Consider the following 7,786-nt stretch of genomic DNA (forward strand, 5'->3'; position numbering starts at 1 on the left):
TGCCAATATGCCCAATTGTTGTGATTTATGGAATTCTGTTCTGTGAGGAAAATATAGTGTCATCATTAGGCTTTCGACACGTCCTCTCTAACAATTAAGCCATGAGACCTGTAACAGAGTTCACTGATTGCACGCTACAATTTTTGTGTCATAGTGCTCTCAAAAAGGTCATTAATCTCACTGTATAAAACATATACTTCTACATATTTCTCATACAAGGATTACACACATATACATACACACACACACACACACATATATATATATATATATATATATATATATATATATATATATATATATATATATACATATATATATATATATAAATATATATATATATATATATATATATATATCCAACAAGACAAAGATGATAAATTTTTTTTTTCTTATTGTTTCTTTTTGCCTGGTGAGAGGCTCAGCTGAATATGGTTGATACTGCTAGGGTTGCCCCAACCGAGCTTCCACCGTTTTCCGGCACACTTCAAGTTTCATATTCTGACTCCTTTACTGCTACAACATCAGCGGTCACCAATTCGACCTGAGGCACCATCAGGATCTATCAGAATTTTGTCATAACTGCTCGCCATTAATTTCTATTCGTAACACATTCTTTTGCTTATTACACCTGTCCTCCTTCCACCTAGGTTGTTCTTCATTCCATTAATCCCCCAATACTTTAGCCCTCCTCCTTCATTACTTTCAGCAGAGGTCCACTTTCCATCTTCTGTACATGGCAGAGCCTCTTCAACATTGTCATATCCTCTTCACCTCCTAAATCTTTTCTCATATCTGCTCTTACTATTACTGATTTGTTCCTTACTCTATCCAATCGAGAAAAACCACCCGTATTCTTGAGACACTTGACTTCGAACACATTCAATTTCTACTTTTCCGTCACCTTCACTCCCCAAAACTTTGATTCATGCTTCATAGTTAGTAAAGACACTTGCTCATACAGAGCTCTCTTCAAATTCTACACTAACCATCTATTCTTTACTACTCCATTTTACCTAACAATTTACATTCTTCATTCTCAGCTTCCACTACAACATTTGCAGCAACAACCAAACACATGTACTCACTTCCATCTACTTCCTGAAGAAACTATCCATTTAACCTTACCTTCAATCTAGCACCACCCTCTCTTCTCGTTCATATCATAACCCTACTCTTATATATATGAACTCGGAACTTCCTTCTCGCACACGCTGTTCCAAACTGTATCATTAATTGACATAGCTTCTCCTCTTGGTCTGCAACTAATGAAATAAGAACTACAAACAACAGTTGATTTACCTCCCACCCATGATCAATCTCATCTATCAGATTCAATCCTTGGCCAGACACTTGAGCATTTACCTCTCCTACAGTGCCATTAACAAACAAATTGATCAACCCTGCTGACATCATATTCCACATTGCTTCACAATCAATTCCATCATAAATTTTCTCCAGATCCATATGTGTAAAATATATATCCCTTCCTTTTACTGAATATTTCTCCTTATTTGACTAACAATGAAAATCTAATCTATACATACCCTACCTTTTCTTAAGCCACCCTTATCTTCTAAGGTTGCATACTCTTTTATCCTTAACACTATTTATTAACACTCTACCATATATTTGTCCAACCTTAATAAACAGATTAATACCCCCCTAGAATTGAAAAATGAAAAAAATGATTATGCACATATCCCTTACCTTCGTATTACGGGATAATACACGCACATATCCAGAACGTTCAAGCCATTGACAACATATAACTTATATCAAACAATTTTACCGTCCATTCTAGTACAGTCATACCCTCTTCCTTTAGCATCTCAACCCTCACACCCTCCTTACCTGGTGGTTTTCCTGCTCTCGATTCATCTGGTGTTTTCTACGCTTCCTCTCTTGCAATCGTTCTCTCATTCCTATATCCTATCACTGGCACCTCAACGCCTACAACATTGATTGTATCTGCTTCCTTATTATCTTTAATATTCAGCAACTGTTCTAATTATTCTGCCTAAATTTTCCTTGTCTTTTCTCCTTTAAACAGACCACCATTTTCATATTTTTATTTTTTTTTTACTCCTAGATCCACCCTTCCATACTCTCTTCAATGTTTCTAAAACTTTCTCTTATTCTCTCCATATGAAAGACCAGGCCCTGACCCGACCTTCAGTCAGCTGCATTTTAGCCTCCTCTTCTTTACAGTTACCTTTTTTTTTTTTTTTTTTTTTTTAACTTCTCTTTCCATATCGCATAGTTTTCTATAGTATTACTCTGCAACAGTGCTTCAAATTTCCCTTTTTCCTCTTCCTTTTTAATCTTTAGGCTATTCCACCAATCACTGATCTTCCTTATGCTGCCTTCAAAAATCGTCTCACCACATATATGACATGCAACCCCAACAAAATTGCCTTTTACTAACTTCCACTCCTCCTCTAGATCAGTAATTACTTTCACTTTCGCCCTATCCTATGCTACAGCCAACATTCTTTGATATTAATTTTGAAACATTTTTTTTTCACCATGACTAAATGCCTTACAAATACTCCCATTCTATTTCCCCATTCTTTGGCTAAAACTAATATAGCTTTTACCAAACATATGATCAGGCATACTAATAGACATATCCCTATGTATATATGTATGTTTGTATGTATTCATGTATGTATGTATGTGTGTATATTTCCCCTTCCAGAGTGAGGATAGGTGAACGTGGTGAAAGGGATACGTATCGCCATATCAGAAAAAAAAATTATTAGTGAGGGCAATCCATACAAGCTAAGTTTTCTTTGAGCAACAGCCTAACGTCTCGCACCATCACCAATCTACAGTTGCCAGTTTGGATATGAAAACTAAGTTAAACCCAAGATTTGGATAAGGATATGCATGAGGCCTTTGTCCTGCAGGGGCCTGGAAACGGTGGCATTTACATATATATATATATATATATATATATATATATATATATATATATATATATATATATATATATATATATATACTGTATATATATGTATATATACGTATATATATATATATATATATATATATATACTCCACATTATACAAATACTCTTGATAGTGATTATAAGAAAATTAAGTAGTTGGCCTCCAAAAGTAGTTATCAAAATGTGTTTTACGATTTGATATTCCGAATGATGTTATTTTTACATATAACTATGCTCTGTCACGTTTTAAAAATATATTTGATACAGTTTTGATGCAACACTTAAACTCGAACGTTTAACAAAAGAACAGAAAATAACTAGTGCCTATGATCGGTAACCACACATTAATGTTAATTTTAAAAGCTCTAGTTGATAATCCTGACATCATGTTTACAAAAATAAAATTTATTTTTTTAATACTATCCGTTAATATACATTAATAAACAGAAACAGGCCTGTTCATAAAGGCAAAGCGTCCAGGGTTCACTAAAAGTGCAGACGCATTGACATTCCTGCATAAATCAACTTTATCGAGAAGTTTATGACAGGTCTTGATAAATCATTTTGTGAAGTCCTAAAATTCCATCAAGGGGAAAGTTTTGGAGGAGATCGTTAAAGGAAGTAAAAATTTCTTATCTCTCCATAGTTTTTTAAATAGTCAAAGATATTTAAAACATCATCCTTAGAGACCATTTTGCTTTACTTATTTATTCGATGTACATAAGAAAATTATCATATGAGTAAATATTTAGGTTTTCTATTGCGGAAAAAAGTACGCAACCAGTCAAAAGCTACGGTAGATATTTAGACAGGTATGCACACAAACGCAAGCTCACCGAGACAGAAATCATCTCACATCTTTCTTAATTAATTCTCGGGGAACGTTACCTCACCAGGGTATGACTGTCCATCTCTCCCTTACACAATGGAAGGGGAGAGACCGGGTGTTTAAATGTTTGGAAAAGGCACTCAGGGTGGTAGGGATGATTTTTCAGGATGGGAGTTTAGTGGAGCCTATGATAGGCTACATGCTGAGTCATCAAATAGCAATCACCTGGTCCTCCCTGGTAATAGCTTGGGTGGAAAAGGGCCTTGGGCACTGATCATTTGGATAAATGGTCAGTGTCTGATGCATTATCCAGCTAAGGCATTACCACATAGCAAGACCCTTGATCTTTGTTATATGGGGAAGCCTGGAAGTTTATTAACGTGCTCATTGCTATTTCCCAAACATATTCCAATTATTAATGTTTCTGTAACTGCTAACTAGCTGAATTTAATTTGATAGCTGGGAGAGAGAGAGAGAGAGAGAGAGAGAGAGAGAGAGAGAGAGAGAGAGAGAGAGAGAGAGAGAGAGAGAGAGAGAGAGAGAGGTGCAGTACTAGTAACTGTTAGATTCTTACAGAGAGGAGAAGTGATCGCAAGTAAGGGTTATTAAACATATAACGAGTTTTTTACAATCAGTTAAGAGCCTCAATACCGCAAAAATTTAATCAATATGAAACATATGATGGCAAGCTTTAACAAGTTTTTTCTATTATCAGTGTAGGAAAGAGCAAGAGTTAAAGAAAAAGAAATCATTACAGTGTACGAGCGTGTATGAAACACATGTTACATGATTCCCCCATTAAAAAGGACATGTGTGCGAAATAGGATGCACGGCACTAGAAAAGACAATAACAGGCGGACCATCTTGTAGGAAAAACACAGGATTAAGGTAATTGGTGGAGACCAAGTCTTCTTTTAAACAAATATTTACTAAGACAGCCTTCAGTGTGCAATGGATCACAAGAAATGGGCCAGTGTAAGGGAGATAAATGGTATGTTGCTATTGTCGGTGAGAGGGAAGACGAGTGTTTTATTGTTTTAATCTTACGGTAAAGTATTTGTTGCTCTGAGGACTTATAGGTTCCACAGCAAAAAGTAAATTTTCCCACAAAGTGATATACGGGCTGGAGATTGTCGGAGGATGTTGCAGATGGAATAAATTCAGCATGTCCAACAAACGGGTCGACACACACCAATTCAGTTGTTGAGCCATCAACAGCAACCTTAGGAGTGGTCTTTGTTCTATGAAAGTAAGATGGAAGCTATGGGACATTAAAGTTGCATTAAGGTTGCAGCTTTCTGATGTAGGGTTATGCCCAGTATATTCACTAATGATTTCCAAAATTGAAAAGTAAAAGTGGTACCCATGTCAGAAGTAATATGCTCAGTGAAGTGAAATCTCGTTATTAACCATGAAAGTAGAGCAAGTGCACATATGGCAGAGAATGCAAATTCAATGGAATGCCTTAAAGCCAATGTGTTGAGTGGTCAATGACGATAAACAGGTAATAGTATGTTATTGATATGGGTATAGGACATACTACATTGATGTGAATTTTGCAAAAGGTGTCCAGTCCTGACTACATGTTTTGATATAATTTTGAAGTTTAGCATGGAGTACAGGTATGGACCCAATCCTTAGCAACCTTAGTGCTGTAACTTCAGTAACTGAGCAGCAGATTCACATGAGGGAAGTAAGACGCCAAGGATCAAATGCTATAACTATTGGTGCAGGAGTCCAGACATCCAGGGTCATGGCCTACCGATACAGATATCACATAGGAGGTTGTTGTTAGATTTGTCGAGCGTAATGTCTTCCCAATGGAGGAATATGCAGAATGTCGTAAATGGTTAGTACTCTGGATCTTTTTGATGGGCTTCTACCAAGGTTTTGTAATCCAATCACAGGTGAATGACGGCCAATGTGTTTATTGACAGGTCAACAGCAGCAGGGTTCATTCCCACACATATGAATAGAAAGGTGCAAATATATTGAGCCACAAGGGAAGGATGTTGATGTTTACTGGCCCACCAGTCGTCAAACTATTAAATGAAGGAGTACACCATAGGCATGTGATCTGTGAGAATGACCAAGGGTAAACTTTCTAGGAAATGGCGGAGCTGAGGGATTGTAATATGCACCGACAATAATTCACGGTCTAAGTTAAAATACCTGGATACCGCCTTGGACCTTTTCTACTTGCTTAAGTATTGCACAAATAGTGACAACGCTGGCATCGCTGGAGAGAAGAAGATGGGAATGTGGCGCGGGAAATGTAGGAGTAGGAGCAGTTGATAAAGCATTCTTTGCAATACAGAAGGATGCTTCCTCAAGAGGATCCCACTTCAGGTATTTTGGCTTGTCATTGAGGAAAGCTTAGAGGGGACTAGAGTGGCGACGATGTCTGTCATAAGCAAGTGGTAATAATTTAGTCTGACCAAGAATTCTTGCAATGGTTTGCCGGTCGAGTATGTGGGGAAGCTCTGAACATTTGACACCTTCTCAGAGATAGCATGGACGCCTTTAGGAGTGAAGCAGTTCTCTGAAGACGATATATTTTTGGCACCGAACATACACATGTTGCACCAGAATACATCGCTTCTCTGTTGTAGTCGGACAAGAATAAGGCCTAGTTAATGGAGGTTTTGTCTGTTAAGAGAGAACACAAGTATATAAACCATACAACACTCATATGTGAGATCGGCTAAGAAGCCAACCATGAAGTGTTAAAAAATTTTCACCTGATTATACTCGTTCATATGGTCACGAGTTGAGAAAACACTAACTTAATGCAAGTTGGAGGTTATGTTGCTAATGTTGAGAATGGATTAGTAATCAGGTTCTTTTTACATGTTCAGACACCGTTAATCCGCCAAGGTCAAAGAGAGCCATCCTTCTTCTGGCTGATGAGTAATGGTAATGGCCATGGCATTAAGGCCTTTTAGCAATATCCGCTGTCTTCCATTTTTGTGAAAGTTTGTCTAGTAGTTTTGATAGGGTGATAAATTCTATGCTTAGTATACACTGAGGGCATATGGCAAAGTTCTAGATGAAAGACTTCTGGATATGACGTAACGAGGTGAGCAATCGATTCTGGGGGTGAACTGATATGGAGTGCGAGGTTCGAGAGGGCAGGTTGAAGAGGTATCGACGAGCATGAATCTACATTGCCTAACCTCAATGTGCCATATGAACCAGGGGGTGGAATTATGTGAGGAATTCCTTAGCAATTTTTTACAATGTTACGTTTGAAACGAGGAATTTCTAATTGTACTTTGTGCCTCCATACAATAGTGTAAGCATCTTGTACCTGGGGATTTATACCAACCGGCTGCTACCAGGCAGTAGTCAGTAGGCAGAGAATAACTACATTGGGTCCCGGAAAGTGACTTTTGTAGACTGAAATGGAAAGCACCAGTGTCTACTAAAAACTGCATACCCATACCTGCATAATGTAAAAAAGAAAATATTGACAGGGAAGGCCACAGCCGTAATAAATGGCATACTTATGTTTTAAGGTTACTGACAACCATCAATGTATTTCCTTGTAGCAGCCGCGAATGTGGAGTAGTAGTTACAAAACTGCGGCTGATGTGTGTCAAAAACTGACTGTACAGGTCATAGTTTTAAGTGTGAGTGAGGAGCAACATATGTCGGTAGATGGTGGTTATTTTCACAGCTCCATTATGTCATAGCAAGGACATCTGTGTCCTACAGCATTAATGTCAGCTTCAGTCGGTGTTGACTGGTTGTCCTCCTCGTCATGAATGGAGGTGTTAATTAAGGCATTGAAGCTAGTGAAGGACTATCCATAAGGTCGGAGATTTGGTTTACCATGTCCTTCCTTCTTAAGGTATCCATAATGGGGATGGCGGCGTGGTGAAGTTTGGGTAGTCGTAATACCTAAAGGGGAAGAGGTAGCTTCAATTTTAAAGGCGAGCCATCTGCGACATAGTGCAGGTGAGGGATAATGGTCATTTTCATGAATGAGAGTTAAGTGTTT

Source organism: Palaemon carinicauda, chromosome 17 (genome assembly GCF_036898095.1).
Source record: "Palaemon carinicauda isolate YSFRI2023 chromosome 17, ASM3689809v2, whole genome shotgun sequence".
NCBI classification, from domain to species: Eukaryota; Metazoa; Arthropoda; class Malacostraca; order Decapoda; family Palaemonidae; genus Palaemon; species Palaemon carinicauda.